Here is a 14,438-nt window from a genome sequence, read left to right on the forward strand (position 1 = left end):
AACTTTGTTTTTAACAATAGCCCACCTTCTCCCCCATTTCTCACAAATCTTTGGAGATTTAATTTTAGGCTAACCAGATGTGTGAATTGTCTGTTTTAGGAGCATCTTTGGCAGAGATAGAAACAACAGGATGCTGGCTTGCTGACTCGATTCCTGCCTCTGTCGTTGTGTCCTTTAGCAAAACACTCCACCCACCTTGCCTGCTGGTCAGAGGGTGCATGGCAACTGTGCTGCTATCTGAGGCTTTATGGGATATTTTGTGTCTCACCACTTCCTGCTTCTTCAACAGATAAGCTGCTCGACGCTTGGCATTTAAATGGGAACTAACCAGAACTAGCCCTCCAAACATCAAATCAAAGCCAAGGATATTGTTGCCAAAGTAACCCTGATTGTCAAGGAACAGAAAAGGCCGATATTTAAGTTCAACTAAACCAGGGGTCACCAACTCCAGTCCTCGAGGGCTACCATCCTGTAACTTTTAGATGCGTCAAATACCTGGATCAAATAAACTGCTCATTTCCAGCCTATTGCAGAGAGGAATGAATGCTGGTGAGGGAATTCAGACATTTTGGAGCAGAGGTGAATCTAAAAGTTGCAGGATGGTAGCCCTCGAGGACTGGAGTTGGTGACCCCTGAACTAAACCTTATTGATGTATGTTTCCTCCTAACACTCTCTATCCCACGCCAAAAAGAAAAAGGATTTCCATCCCCTCTGGGTCAAACATCCTCTTTATGACTGTGACATCACGGCTGTCACCTGAGAATCCTGACCTTGTGCCTTAAAGTGCTAATGTAGCCTGTGATTGGTTTGGCCTCCAACTCCACATTAATAACTGAAGGATGTTGTTTATTTAAGAAGGAAGTCAGTGAACCAGAACTGCATTATGTAAACAGTTTTCCACTAACATACTGATGGACACTATTTTTACTAGCTAAGCTGAACTTCATTGTTTTTAGTGAAAACATGAGAATTTGCAGTGAATAATTTGTCTTAGTTTTCCAACACTACAAATTTATTTTAGTACTTCAGCCGCCAACATTAGGGTTCCCTTTTGGTTACTTTTCTTCCCACTGCTGTTGTGCATCATAAGCAGCTCTACGTTTAGGTCTGATTCAGATTCCAGTGAGCAAAGCATCTCATGTGCTATTTTTATATTTGAAAAAATATTTAAAAAATTTTATACATAGAAAACCCCATGTCTCGTCTTTAGAGCCGATGTAAGTTTTTTGTAGAGAAATGCAGTGGAATAACTTTTTCGCTACACCAGTAAAATCTATTTTTACGACATCTTTGGATATTTCTTTGCTTTGAGAAATATCCATTTCAAAGCTGAATTTTCCTCTTATTATGTCGTTATTTTGTTGATTTTTAGATGCATACTTGGAGTCACTATGATGCAGGAAAATGAAACCATCAATTAGCATCTAATGGACGACTGAAGGGTTTTTGAACCCAAACTTTGTTTTGAAGTATTTACGACCTTATCCAAAAAATCCTCGGTTCCATATGAGGAAAATAAATCCTCCAGCATGTCCAAGGCACCACTTTGTTAAAAAAAATCCCTGACATTTTAGAAGGGGTATGTAAACTTTTGAGGAGCACTGTATGCATAACATGCAGTGAGCATGTATGCTATGCAATTAAAGCAGTAAGTAGGGGCATTTAAAGCCCCTTAATGTTAGTTAAATATGAAACCTTAACTAGTCCAACCTTTAAAAATCTAAAATTCAGCATTTTAGGTTTTAGTTGTTGGTTTTTACTTGAGTTGAAATGTGTGGAAGACTTGTGTCACTCACCCAATCGCCTGAAAAGCCTTTTTCTCTTTTATTTTTTACATCTTTAAGGCTTTATTGTGTTTTTGAAAGTTGTGGTGGACTCATCTATTTCAGTGACTGAAAAACACAAACAATGACCAACCTACGCTCCCTTGTACAGATGTTTTCGAAAACAAGTGTTTGCTGTATTAATAGTTTAGTTTGAGACTGCGTGTTAGGAAGTTTCATACTTAGTCAACATCACCTCCTGCAGGCTTTGTTCGGGTTAGTTACACTGAGGAAGTATGTTGAGTTCCATATTTTAAATGGGTTTTTTTATGTTTAATCTTTAAGTTTTATGCTTCTTTTTTCTTCCCAGAATGTCAGTGGTTCAGCATTATTTATATTCTGAAGGTAAAATGAGTGTTATTGTGTTAATTTGTAGAATTTGAGTTAACTATTATTAATTCCGTTGGGTTATTGGAAAAGTGTTGAGTTATCGCTCATTTGTTTAAATGAAGCTTCCAAGAACCTGGACTTGAAGTCTTTCAAAGTGTTTTTATCAGTTTTTCAGAATTTGGCTGCCTTTATTGTTTTACTTAATCATCTGACCATTTTCAGAAGAAATCTTTTTTTTTTTTTTGTTCTTTAATTGTTTTGTTTTTTTTTGTTGTTGTTGCTATTTAAAGATGGTGTTAAATGATGAACCACAGTTTGATCTGAAGACACTCAAATTTATCTGGTTGCTTTTTAGGCCTGAAGCTTCCTTTCCCCTAACTTGCCCTCGCTTTGCTCAAACGCTTCCTAGTAGAAAACAATAGATTAAAAAAAAAAGAATCCAAAAGTTTTTGATCAAGAGCCAAAGTGAAAAGGTTACACCTAGAAAATTAACAAATTAAGTTTTATTTCTGATGAGACTATCTACCTCCAGACACAACAACACAGCATTATGCTGGTTCATCCATTTTGATTTTAAAGTGAACTGGGATTTAAAACTTGTATTTGTACCACAGCAAGTTTATAAGAATGATTTCTCCTTTGGTGTGTTCACCCTTATGAACTTTTGAAAATCCAAACCGTGACATGTTATCTGTTTTCTCCTTTTTATCTGATGCTGCATTTCTTTCTTCTTGTTTTTTTTTTGGGTTTTTTTGTAAACATTATTTGTGACACAAAGTGAGCGTGGCTCTTAACAGCGTCGAACTCGCTCTTTATTCTCATAAAGTGTGAATCTACAGAAACTAAAAATAGTATTTAGTGACACCAAGTCAAACTTCTACTCTGTTTTAAGCACACAAGCATAAGCACATGACACTGCACCAGCGTGAAAATGTACAATAGATGTTTCGGTTTTCATAAATGTTGCTGATGTCGACTATGGCATCCAGGTCAATCAGCATGCTGGTTAACCATGACACCTTTTACACTCTGCACAGAAATGAGCAGTGCAAAGTGTTTGGACTTGTCCTCTAATAAATAAAACATTAGATGCTATATATACTCACATAGCTTTAGTGAGTGGGTGTGTGCTTTTACACCTGCAATGAAAAATTGATAGACACTAATATCGTGCCTGTCTCCAATTCCCCAGTATAACTATGTAATAGACCTAGCATACATTAATACTGTTGCTGTGTAAGAGAAAAACTCGATGTAATCGACAGAAGTTTTTCTCTTTTATATATTTATTAAGTTTTCAAAATACAGCATACATGAATTATACACAAGAGTATAAAGCATATATGTATTTAGCAAATTACTGTATAAGGAAAAATATACTCTTAGCAATATGACAATAACGCAAATAAAAACGTACAATAACTACAAATAAAATAAAAACAAGTCAGTGCAATTATAACTGGTTAAACTGCACTGATTACCATTTACATTTTAGGACGGTACTACCTTTCTATAAAGACACGGAACCAACGTGCACCTATACACTTCAGAGAACAAGTTGAAAATGTCACACCAATACTGGAAGAGTTCGGGGCATGACCAGAACAGACGTGACAGGGAGCCATCAGCCGACTTGCATTTATCACATTTAGAAGATATTGAGGGGAACATTCTGTACAGTTTCATCTTAGAATAGTGGAGTCTATGAAACACTTTGAACATAATTAACTGGTACTTTACATCAATAGAGCATGACCAAATCCTCCCAAGATCTCCCAGATCTCACTCCACATCTGCAAACCCAGCTCCTCCTCCCACACAGCCCTCATGGAGTTTGTGGCAAAGTTAATTTGCTCTGCAAAGATGTCAGCAAAGCTTGAACTTGATACTTTTTATTCTGGAAAGCCCAACAGCAGCTTGCATATCTTTTTTGTTTTTTTTCTTCCAGAAGAAATTCAAGATGTTAATTCGAACAAAATTTCTAATTTGAAAATATCTGAAAAATTCTGCATCCGGAAGTGAGAAACATTCCTTCAACATGGCAAATGAAGCAAACTTTGACAGGAGTTTCTTTTTAACAAGTGAACAATACCTGGTGTTAAAGCTATTTATTTTTGTGTAACGTGGTGTTCATAGATGTAGTTTTAGATCAGTGGTTCTTAACCTGGGTCCTATCGAATCCCAGGGGTTCGATGAGTCGGTCTCAGGGGTTCGGCGGAGCCTCTGCCGCGGAAGTAAAGACACACTTGTGTAAAGTAGTGATGACATCTTGGTCATCACTTGCTGCAGAGGACCACATTTCATTGCTTGGCCAGTGAGTGCTGCGGGGAATTTAGTGCTCGCAGTAGTTAAGGGCTGTCATAGTTGTCTGTCGTGTGGTTTATTTCTTAATATTTTAATCCATACTAAATATGTCGAGCAAAAATAGAAGAAAAGGAACAGACTTTGCTGTGAAGATGACATGAGAGTAGCACTTGCCAAGGTGAAGCCACACACGTCTGAGCTGGTCTCCCAAAAACAACAGCAGAAGTCACACTGATTTGCAGGTATGTAATTTGTGCAATGCTTTATTCTGACCCCAAAAACTTATTTTGTGGATTCAAAATGACAAAAAACAAATTAAATTTAAAATAATAAAAAAATAATAATAAGTTATTAAAAAAAAAATTTAAATTCTTCCAAAAATCCAAATTTATTTTGAATTAGTAACATAGTACAATATTTTTTGGAGCTGAAATTCTTTTATGGGGCTGAAATATTTTTTAGGGGCCAGAATAAAGTGGTACCGTAATTTGTTGTGAGTTCATGCACCGTGTTGGTTTGGTTCATTGACCAAGGTGATGTTCATGCACGGCTCATTTTGTGTACCAGTAAAAAAAATTGTTTTAAAAAATCATATACCTATCTCTTATTTTGGAAAAAAAAATCATATTTTATTCATCACTAAAGAAGGGTTCAGTGAATGCGCATATGAAACTGGTGGGTTCGGTACCTCAGAAAAGGTTAAAAACCACTGCTTTAGAAGTGTATGTTGAAAACATTTGTTTATGCTTAAAGTTATTCATTGTTATTACTTTTTTCATAACGACTCTGCCTTTCATCTCATAAGCTGAGGTATTAGAGGTCTCCCTAGTTACACTGGAGTTATTTCTATGCTGAAACAACTGCAGAATGTACCGTCTCTGTTGTTCATAGTTGATTCAACAGCTTGATATGCACATTCCTTGTTCTTGTTATTATAAACTGCTGAACTTACATGAAATATTCCCATTTTTCCTCCAAACTAAAACCATAAAGAAGAAGGAGTTTTGAAAACAATGGGCTGACACTACCCACTGGAAGTGAAACAGCAAACCTGCTACCTCAAAACCACATGTAAAACTCCCAAATTCTTAGTTATTTGCAGCTCAGTAAAGGACACGGAGAGAAAGGACACACTGTTGCGCTTAACAGGAGACATTTTTCATGGCTTGCCGACCTAACAACACTGAAAACGGCACCTAGTCCCTGTGTTACAATGGCATTACATGTAGATTTCCTGAAACGAGGTGGCTGCTGCTTATAAATCTGTCACAATGATGTCATTTCTGATAAAAGACGATTAGTTTTTTCTTGGAGTGCAAACATCACTCAGTTTTTTTTTTAAATTTATTCAAGTGCCTTATAACTAAATCTGGTTCCACTTCAAAGAGACAAAGTTGTATGATCTTCATTTTTTGTTTTATAAATGTGTGATCTGTGTGTAGAAAAACCATTTACACTTACAGTGTTTAAAACTTGGTGTTCTTTAAACACCAAGTTATAAACCTACATTCTAAGTTTATAGATTTTGTTCAGCCCCGGGCAAAAATGGGAACATGCAAAATCTACTTTCTCTGCTTTCTTTCTGTTTTGTTCTGACATTTTGCTGTTTCAAATCATGTCTAAATATATGTGTAGACGTGTTGTTTTTTCTTTTGCAATCTTTAGTAAGCAAGGCAAGAAATATTCTTAAGAAACACATGATATCATTGTTCATATTTGTTTTTCTATTTATTAGCTGCGAGAAGAAAAAAATAAACATTTGTAATCATTTTTTTGTCCCTCATATCTTGCTGTACAATTTTCATTCTGCTCCAGCTTTTTGATTTTTATTCCGTTTCATGAGTTTGCATTTACTTGTTCTTTGGCTTGTCTTATTTTCTGTTGTAGGTGTTGGTATTTGTAGCTTCCTTCTTTATTAATGGCAGACCTAAAAACAGACCCTTGCCTCCGTTTTGTTGTTTTTAACACCCAACCCCTTTGAGAACAGACGTATATAACGAGAGAGCTTCAGCTGACCGAGTGTGAAGTAGGCGAACGGTCTAAATATTGAAGGCGCTCAGTTGTGCAACTATCAGTCGCACAACTGAGCGACTGACAGTCATGGGAGGAAGCCATCACAAGCTTTGCTATCATGGTCACAGGACAAGTTATGAGATTTTCCTCTGAATGTTTTCCAGATATGTCTGGTATGGGGTGTGTGTTGACAGAAAAAGGAAAAATAGGGATTGTAACAAGGTTAGGTTATGAAAGAATGCTTCAGTTCTGACAGGGATTGAGCCTTTTAACTTTATTTGCACCGCTTTCCAAAATAAATGTTTTCTATCAGCTTCTTTTTAATTCCATGTGTCTTTGTCTGGAACGTCATTTCAACCAACAACCTAAAAGATAAACCCACTGTCTTTGTTGATTAAACAGAACTTTCATCAACTCTTTGTACTCTAATACCTCTGCTTTGTTCAATCTCATACCTGTAGAAAAGGAAATAACTAAAAATAATTTGACTGGTACAGTTTGAAGGGCGGTTACTTTTTATTTCAAAAATTTCCATTGAACTCTCTTAATATCTGCTACAGTGACACATTACGTCCTTCAACAGAAATGCCCACTCGTTTCCTTGTTATGACAGCTGTATGGAGTTAAAGGAGGCCTCATCTGCACACGTTGGAATTATGTTTCATAAGCTGGATTTTTGTGCTGTTGAAATGGTTCCTTGTTTTATACTCCACATTGATTTGTGAAAGCATTCACCACCTTTGAACAGTTTAGGTCACAGCCTTTAATATGTGACAGACCAACACAAAGTAGTGCACAAATGTGAAGCAGGAAGAAAATGCTGCATTGTTTGGTTATAAATGAAAATCTTAAAACCACCGCTGGTCCTGGTTTGCACCTTAACAGTGTGGGTGTTTTTGTCTTTAACACCCACACTGTCTGGCTTACTCTGCATTACTGTGCATCGTTTGACTGGATGTAACATCTGCCCAGTCAATGATAAAATTATATATTTGACTGGCATTTAGGAGGGAATGTTGCTGCAGGACATTGACATCTTCTATTTTCCAGTGTGTCAAGAGTTATTGCACCAAGGTTACAGAGTGTGCTGTGTTTCAGTCCAAGCTTAAAGGATGATGAGAAGTGGTAACACTGGTTTTAGTGAAATCCAAAAATACTCAGTGGTCATGGTTTATAACAAACCCCTTTTGACTAGGAAGAAAAGAGAACCTGTGTAATGTAAAGTCCAAAAAGTGTGATGAATTTAAATACTTGTGGAAAGCAATGACTGTTATAAGCCGCAGAGCGAACGGCGTGGTATACTGAAGCCTGTTCTGTTTAACCTGGGAAAAACAAATATCACATTTCCTCGCCAGAGAGTCATAGCTATCACCATAAAGAGGGCATTTAAGAGCAGATGGTGGCTTCAGAACACGTGTCCCTCGGGCCGTTCTACTGACAGCAGTGTAAACAGCAGCAACATCAGGGTTTGTTAAGGTAAGCTTGGCGGCGCTGAATTTCCAAATGGTTTTCATAAATATCTTCCACTTGCTTTTGCTGCTGTAAAAAGAGGAACAAGACAGATGTCAGATGATTCAGCTTTAGGTGGTCAAGAAAAACGTAATGTCTCCTTTACAAATGCTTTAATCAGACAATGGTAACCTAAGTAGTTCAAATTACAGATTAAATGGAATTTGTAATCTATTTCAGATAACATTTATTTTGGTAAAAAAAAAAAAAAAAAAAAAAGCAATCTACAACAACTTGGTTTTCTATACAAGGAAGCATCCAGACCTAATAACAGAGCTGTTTCAGTTCAGCCAGTAAGTCAGCTGGATATTCTCACTTACTGAGAATTTGAGGAGTTTTAGCTAGAAGTCAGAATCCTTGTTTTCATCAATTATGAATGATAAAGCAGCAAAAGGGTTCAGATCACCACATTTAAACCACTATAAAAGTCAGCATGCTGTTCTGTTTTTGAAACGTTTGCTGGTATTACACCAGATATAGCAGGTTGCACATCTTCCAAAATGTTCTACGTAGCTCTAGTCAGTCAACCGAATAATTTCCCCAAAATTTTAGTCGTCATCAAGATGCTTTCAGGCTAATCTGAGATTAATCTTTGCACTCTTTGAACTTTTCTTGCCAAGGGAGGACAGCAGCGTTATAGATGTTTGCGTAATCTCCTGAATGAACCAGTGTTTAAGTAATTATTGCAGACTCCCCATTCCTAAGAGGGTTCAAAGGTTTCATGTTTACGCAAACCCAATGCAGATAAATTAACGTCAAAGACTTTGTTTGCTTCTCATCTGTTCTTAAAACTCTTTTGATGGGGGCAGTATGCCGTGCTATTTAAAATCTTTTAGCCTACTTCCTTTTGTCAGACAGGTTTTATTTAAAGGACTTCTTGATTCTGCAGCTCTGGCTGTAGGTATGGGTGTGGAAAGCGAAATATGCTCAATAGTAACTTCATAATTTAACAAGAAGGGCCGTAGTATTTTAACAAGGCCAGGTTGGCGAGGAGCGCATCTTTGCACTTATAGATAAAATCATCATTTGAAATCTACATTTTGCATTTACTCCAGTTAACCTTGTCTGATGGGACTGGTCTGATGACCTAAAATGATTAAGAACGAAAAAAATCTGCCCTTAAAATCTCTCACTATCTGCTATGAAATCCATGTCCCACCTTAAATTGTAATGTATTCTAAGCACTCAGCTTCATATTTCCCTCTTTTTCTCAAAGTAAAGATTTGCTTATTGACTGGAAAACATATATTATCCTTTTATAATACAAGTATTGTTTTCCTTTGGCAAACCTACAAATAAATTATTTGGAGGTTGCACAAGAATTGTACAAAGTGACACCATCTTCCTTTAATCACTGTTTCTCCTGAAGTATTGAGCAAACAATGTGCCGGACACTTTGGTTCCTAAAAGTGAGTAAAACATGACTAATAAGTTGTAAGGTTATATTTACCCGTATTTCTGAAGGAGATCTGTTCCTGTGAAAGAGATAGAAATTCAGTTTCGATCCAGGAAGACATTGTTGTCATGATCAAAACTCCAACAGTAAGCACTTACTTTTTTCTTTGTTTCAGAATGACCAAAGCACATATTAATATTAGGAAACATACAGAAGGGACAGCAGTTATGACGATGATATTCAGTATGTTGGTGCTTCTTTTTTCTTCTGTGAATGAAAAACAGAGGGGAGGAGGCAGCAATTCAGTTTAGTTTCCTTCTGGTTCTTGTGTAATTATAAAACGTTTGTTGCGTGTTTGTGTGGGATGTATTTTTTTTTTGTTTGTTTGTTTTTTCTTAAATATTTTTAGAAGTTGTATTCACGCCCTGTGGTTTCTTAAAAAAAACTAAAACATTTCTAATTATGCTTTGGTGAGACAGTGTTACACTTATCATCCATATTGAAAAAAAAAAAATCTCCCGTAAGGTTTTGGTGAGGAAAGAACCAAATACCAGAATGAAAAAAAAAACACCCTTAAAAATAGTTTAACTGTTTAACAACTTTAATTAGTTATGCACTTTAATCCCTGTTCTTTCCTGTTCCTGATTGTAATGGGTGATTTAAAACAGATTTTACTGACCTGTAATTATAAGCTCCTGGATCTCATCAAAAAGTCCTGAATTTGTAGTTATCTTGCAAGTGTAGTTTCCTTCATGTGACTTCTGAGCGTCTTTTATGATGAGTGCATATCGCTTACTTTCTAATTCAGACATATCTACATTAAGGCGGACACTTTCATTGAACTTAATTGTTTTTCCATTTCTGCGGAAGGAGATAAGATCCTTTCCATTAAAACTCCAAGTTGCCATGGTTATATTTTTGTCTGAGTAAGTGCAGTTCAGGATCACTCTGCTGCCTGCCGCCTGTGTGACTGTTTTTGCTTCTGTGCGAAAGAAGAGGAAAGAAAAGGACGTCATTAGACGAGCACTGAGCACTGGGTCAGAATTAATAATGATATTGAAAAAGGAAAACAAATGTAAAAACAAACGAGAAGCCGTGTTGAACAAAAAAAAACACAAACGGTGATGAAAACGTATAAAAAGATTATCACCAAAACTTCATCAGATAATGGCTCAGACTACGTAGGGTTGACCATAACCAAAGTTAACATACCACAGTTAATAACAATAAGGACAATCAGAGTAACATCAGGGTGAAAAAAATTTAAAAGTTTAATTTTTAATTAAAAATGGACTTCAATGGGCTTTTCTAAATGTAACTAAAAGTTTATGTGCAAGATACAGACACCTTTTTTCTCATTCTCAAGTCAGACCAAACGTCTGTTGTTTAAAGACAGTCAGAATTAACAAAAATATTTGAGAGAAAGAATATGTGAAATATTTATTTATGAATGTCTTAAATATCCTAAATTTACATACATTTTCTAGTTAGCACTGCCAGCTGCATGACTTGGGTCATATATGTTGGCTATCCCTCTACAACCATCTCAAGATTCAAAATTTACTGTTTTATCAGTCAGCACTTCTTCAACACACAATACATTGCACAAAAATACATGAGTGTCAGTAAAGCTCAAGTATCTGCAGTATGGTTTAATCTATAGTATAGCGTAGCAGTTAACTATAACTAGAAAATTGTGAAACAATGAGTTCCTGTAAATGAAGCCTAAAAATGAATGTGTTTGGAGCTGCCTTTGATTAATAATAACTCAAACATTGGTTCATCAGTGCAGACATTAGTTTGCTCCTTATAACCAGGTTGGACATGCAGAGACTGCGACTGATCAAGAATGAACATGCATCACATGAAATTCCTGGGAATTGATGTAATGCATGTTTGTTCTTGATATGCTTGAGACCAGGGATTTGTGATAGTTCAATCAAAACATTAACATTTTTGTCCTTAAATCACTCTGTAACCACTTTGGCCTTCTACTCCTGGTTATTGTCCATTAGGAAGAGCCACTTACACTTCAGCTTTAGTTTCTTAGCTGGTGTCTGTAGATCTTACTTCAGTATTTCCACATATTGTTCTTTCTTCATGATACCATCTATTTCATGAAGTGTGCCAGTTTCTCCTGCACAATATCACAACACCTTCCTCGCTCCAGATTAAGGACCATGGGAGATCGGGCATTCGCTGTGGCTGCCCCCCGTCTCTGGAACTCTCTCCCGGATTATTTGAGAGCTCCGCAACCACTGGTTCACTTCAAAAGAGGCTTAAAGACTTTTTTATTTAAGCAAGCCTATTCTGCCTCCACATGATTTTTATGATGTTGATTTTATGATTTTAGTTGCACTGTGTAGCACTTTGAGATTTTTTCTAATGAAAAGTGCGGTACAAATTAAATCGATTATTATTATTATTATTATTATTATTATTATTATTATTATTATTATTATTATTATTATTATTACATCTGACCGGAGGACATATCTCTTATAATGACATATCTCTTTGTCCATTTTTCTGGATAATGACTCTGTCATCACATGTTCATCTCTGGGACACAGAGCCTCCTTGATGAGGGGTATGAAGTTGGGCATTCCCATCATGTCTGAAAACATGAACACGGCACATTCAAGAATCTGGAAAGTTTTCCTCAAAGATTAACCAGACTTTTCAAACTCCTCATTTGTCTTCCTGACATCTTGGTTGACTTTCTTTCACTTCCCCATTATGTCAGACAACAAAACAACGTGTCAACGTATCACCTACTTCTTGATGAATGAAAAATGAAACAGACATTTCCTGACAGAACTTAAATCACAAGAGGAGAATGATGTGCGAAGAAGGCAGGAGAAACCAAAACCGCAACAGAACAAAAATATGGAAACGATAGTCAATCACAGAAGTAGGAAAAAGAAGCAAAAGTAAAACTAAAACAAATCGGTTCAAACAATGCAACTATTAGATAAGTAAAACCAAAGATATTATGATCAAACGTTTTACACAAAAAGCAGCCATTTAAATATTTAGTTTCCAAGGAGCCTGACTCTCTTTCAACCATTTAAAGTCATCTTGATTAGTATTTTCTTTAGATGTGTTTAGAAAACATTTTATTTGTGCTTTTTTTATTTTTTTTATTTTAGGTTATCGTTTAAGTAGTTATACTCTTAAGTATAACTGATCGAGGCATAATACAGCTCCTAACGTCAAGGGATGATCCAGCACTTTGCCAGTTTCTATCAATTTTAACAGGAAACAGATTTTCAATTGGATCCCTCAGCCATTTTGTTACCGGCCAATCTGCCTTCATGTCAAAATGTGTTGTTTATCTCTTAACCAAAGCCAACAGATCAAACGAAACACATCTGAAACCATTAAACAAAGGTTTGGCACCAACAACTTCACTCTTAAAGAGCTAAACTTATGTTGACATAGAGTCAAACAACCGAGGGACGATGAATCTCTTCGGTTCTCAAAATAAACTAGAGTCTAAAGAAAAACTTGATGGACATCTGAAAACTATCGACTAAAAGACCAATTTACAGAATTACAAGAAAGTCAGGCTTCTTGTTAATGCAACATGAAACAAATAATAATGGTTTAAAAGTTTTAAACAGCGTTGCACATATAATCGTCTTTCGTGATCTATTCATAAGGAAGTTGTACCTGCTGGCCAGAAAATCCAGAAGATGCAACATATCAACAAATAGTTGATGCTGCAATATCTTAAGAAATTCGCCATCACAATCACCTAAAAGCAAAGCACATTTAACTGCATCAAGGTATTCACACTAGAGCTTATTTCTAAAGAGTCTTTTTTTAAATGAAAAATCTGAGTTTAGATGAGCAGTAGTGATCTTCCTAGATCACTTAAAACACTTTTTTATTTACATTTAAAGCATACAAGAGTTTACACACTCAAATCGTTGCATGTAATTAAAGTAAGCAAGTATGTTTAAACTCAAAAATGATCTTACAGTCTAACCATAAAACAACAAGCTGCATCATTCTTTTTCTTACCTGTGTAGGGTCCAGCAGCTCTCTGATTTCCTCTTTATCTGTTCGCTCTGCTAAATTAGAAATGCAACAAATTCCTCTATATTTTTAGTATCGTATATTAACAGCTTTTTCTTGCACCACCAACATCTGGTATAACTGCCACTTCTTCAGCTCACACTTGATTGGAACCCCACACACATTCAAAAAAAGAAAAATTGCTTTCCACACAGGAAGTGAGAGCCGTGATGTCTGTCGTTGTAGGAGGGTGTGAGTAATCAGCTTTTTTAGTTTTCAGGTTAGTCTGTCAGGGGAATGGTGAAGGTTTTAGCCCTCCGGGGGCCATCTCTTTCCACCTTTCATCTATGTTTTTTTGTTGTTGTTGTTGTTTTTCCAAGCTCTGTGCAGTACAACTCATTTCATATGCAACCTTCATAAGAATTAAGGACAAAGTTCACTTTTATTTTCTTCTTCCTCTTTGCATGCATTCTGAAAAGATGCGTTCTGAAATAAGTCAACATCAAATGACCTCCTGACACGGTTAAAATGGAAATGATACAAGCTGATCTGTGGGAACATTCCTATGCTTATTGTTATTTTGATCTGGCAATGAAAATGCAAGCTTGTGTCATGAACTCACCCTTCAGATGACAAAAGTCGACTGATTTTCAGCGATGCATGTTTCAGTGCAAGGTTAGTATTTTCCCGTTCAGGTTCAGGAAGGTTTCATTCAAAAGGTGTGGGAAGCCAGTCAAACGCAGACGACTGAACAAATACAACTGGTTTGCATTTCACAATAAGACATTGTCTTATTATGTTCTGCCAAGCTGCTTCTGTTTGTCAAAGGGGCCAGAAGTTTGCTTGGAGTTTTTTCATAAAGCTTTAGCTCAAGTATACTCGGCAGGAAACGATTGCTCAACTTAGCGTTTCAACAGAAAATTGATTCAAATGATCTGTCTATTCTTAGCTTCTCAGGAAAGACAGAAACAGTACAGCTCTTCTGCTTTTGCATGCCTGTTGTTGGAGGCTGAGCCACCTCAGCTTTAATTGATCTCTT

General features: G+C 36.3%; 1 protein-coding gene across 4 annotated transcripts in view; it reads left to right on the top strand.

The window, feature by feature from the left end:
- LOC106921888 (poliovirus receptor homolog) overlaps nt 1-6,800 on the top strand; it is a 48,014-nt gene extending 41,214 nt beyond the window's left edge. For all 4 annotated transcript variants that reach the window (XM_088016284.1, XM_088016285.1, XM_088016286.1 and 1 more), the window contains one exon: nt 100-6,800. The gene's annotated coding sequence lies outside the window, so the exon portion shown is untranslated. The remainder of the gene's footprint in view (nt 1-99) is intronic.
- Nucleotides 6,801-14,438: the final 7,638 nt, after the last annotated feature.

This window comes from Poecilia mexicana, unplaced genomic scaffold, assembly GCF_051168715.1.
Source record: "Poecilia mexicana isolate PSO_F unplaced genomic scaffold, ASM5116871v1 scaffold_2, whole genome shotgun sequence".
Taxonomy (NCBI): domain Eukaryota; kingdom Metazoa; phylum Chordata; class Actinopteri; order Cyprinodontiformes; family Poeciliidae; genus Poecilia; species Poecilia mexicana.